A 2394-nucleotide genomic window follows, 5' to 3' on the forward strand; every position below is an offset into this window, starting at 1 on the left:
GGCTTTCATTTGTCTTGCACTGAGGAGAGGCTTCCTTCGGGCCACTCTGCCATAAAGCCCCGATTGGTGGAGGGCTGCAGTGATGGTTGTCTTTCTACAACTTTCTCCCATCTCCTGACTGCATCTCTGGAGCTCAGCCACAGTGATCTTTGGGTTCTTCTTTACCTCTCTCACCAAGGCTCTTCTCCCCCGATAGCTCAGTTTGGCCGGACGGCCAGCTCTAGGAAGGGTTCTGGTCGTCCCAAATGTCTTCCATTTAAGGATTATGGAGGCCACTGTGCTCTTAGGAACCTTAAGTGCATCAGAAATTTTTTTGTAACCTTGGCCAGATCTGTGCCTTGCCACAATTCTGTCTCTGAGCTCTTCAGGCAGTTCCTTTGACCTCATGATTCTCATTTGCTCTGACATGCACTGTGAGCTGTAAGGTCTTATATAGACAGGTGTGTGGCTTTCCTAATCAAGTCCAATCAGTATAATCAAACACAGCTGGACTCAAATGAAGGTGTAGAACCATCTCAAGGATGATCAGAAGAAATGGACAGCACCTGAGTTAAATATATGAGTGTCACAGCAAAGGGTCTGAATACTTAGGACCATGTGATATTTCAGTTTTTCTTTTTTAATAAATCTGCAAAAATGTCAACAATTCTGTGTTTTTCTGTCAATATGGGGTGCTGTGTGTACATTAATGAGGAAAAAAAATTTACTTAAATGATTTTAGCAAATGGCTGCAATATAACAAAGAGTGAAAAATTGAAGGGGGTCTGAATACTTTCCGTACCCACTGTATATATATATATATATATACACACACACAGACTTGACTTAAAATGTTTGAGCTAATTTTTGCCTAACACCAAACTAAACAATAATCCATATCCAGAAAAAAATAACACTTTAAAGCTAGGTAGACAATTATGCAAAATAAAAGTATGTTAGTAGATTCTGTAAACACCCCTAATTTTCCCCTCCTCATTGATTCCCCTTTTGTGTAAAGTTTGATTTTCAACTTTGAGAGACATGAGCCACTGTAAAATGTTATGTCCTTGAAGTTTTAAACGTGTTTAATGCAAATGTTTACTCATTTAAACCACTCTTATGACTCCATTCATTTCTAGCCTTGTCCACTTGTTTGCATCCACTAGTTAACTTCATCTGAGCAAGTGCACTTGGGAAAGTGAAAGCAATAATGGCAAGATCCACCAGCCATTAGAATGGCTCCTACAATAACTTTTCTTTAAGGACTAAACATAGCGGGTTTGTCACAAAGCGAAACGAACAAAGTAAACTTGAGTATTACGTCACCAAAATAAAATGTTACACACATACGAGGGGGAGGGGCACGGCAGCAGGTTTAGCTTCCTCGCTAACTGAGCAACTCAAGCCAGCCATTGGTAGTACTGCTGTAGCATGCAACTGGCTAACTGGCAGAACAGACATTAATTAGCAGCTGATCTCGATGTCATCATTGTTCTCTTACCAATGCCCTGGACTTCAGAGGTCCTGGTTGAGCTCCAGAGAGAACAAAGGCGCAGGCTTTAGGGTGTATTGAAAATGAAGATCAGTTCAAAGAGCGAGTGAGGTGCTCAGTGACTGTGGAGGTCTTCACCAGGTGCTTCCATGTCTGTTTACCAGGCAGCATTCTGGGACAAGAACGTCACTGGCTGACTCCAGCAGCACGCATGCACCGAGCACGCCTGTCACTGGTCAGTATGGTGGGTGTCTTAAACGAGAGCGCTGCCTATCTGGACAGCATTTCTGGGCGTCGTTCGCGGGCTTGTAAGGCTCCAGTGCGTTTTTGTGAGTCATTTGCGTAGTCGGGACTCTTTCACAACAGCTTTTCGAGCGTCTCAGACGCGCCCTCGGAGCCCAAATAGGCTGTCTAGGTAGGCGGCTCAGTGGGTTTTGAAACACAGCCTGCTACTGCACTTCCGCTATAACGCTATTCCATATATATATCGTGAACTAAAATACACTAATCAAAACCACACGCAGCCGTCACAACTTTGAAATGACTTTGGCGATATAATAATGAGGGGAAAAAAACCTTGCCGTTTAGGCAGGGTCGGCGCCAGAGCGCACAAAGTGAGGGGGCAGGCACAATTTACTGGGGGGGGCCGCACTTTTTTTGGGGGGGGCCCGGCTCTGTAAAATAACCTACTGGAAGCTCTGTTGGTTTGCTGTATACACAATACATTTTTTTTTTTCTGAGGTAAATTAAAAAAAAGATACGTCTCGTATAAGTTGCATTTTCAGAAATAATAACGGCAGTTTTAACACAAATAAATAGCCTATGGATTTCCCCTCAAGGTACCTTAAAACATTCGTAGTTTGTGGTTTATTATCTTATTAATTAAAACACATCAGCCATAAAATAGTACAATGGCAAATTCG

General features: G+C 42.8%; 1 protein-coding gene across 3 annotated transcripts in view; it reads right to left on the reverse strand.

The window, feature by feature from the left end:
* The window catches only part of LOC107696847 (ataxin-7-like), a 40017-nt gene that overhangs the window by 33977 nt on the left and 3646 nt on the right, over nt 1-2394 (reverse strand). Inside the window, exon 2 of one of the 3 annotated variants that reach the window (XM_016497372.1) lies at nt 512-514. The exons of 1 other annotated variant lie outside the window; for it this stretch is intronic. The gene's annotated coding sequence lies outside the window, so the exon portion shown is untranslated. Of the gene's footprint in view, nt 1-511; nt 515-1480; nt 1772-2394 lie in introns of those variants that run through there. One more of the 3 variants, XM_016497369.1, reaches the window with a different exon arrangement.

Source organism: Sinocyclocheilus anshuiensis, unplaced genomic scaffold (assembly GCF_001515605.1).
Source record: "Sinocyclocheilus anshuiensis isolate Anshui unplaced genomic scaffold, SAMN03320099.WGS_v1.1 scaffold710, whole genome shotgun sequence".
Lineage (NCBI taxonomy): Eukaryota > Metazoa > Chordata > Actinopteri > Cypriniformes > Cyprinidae > Sinocyclocheilus > Sinocyclocheilus anshuiensis.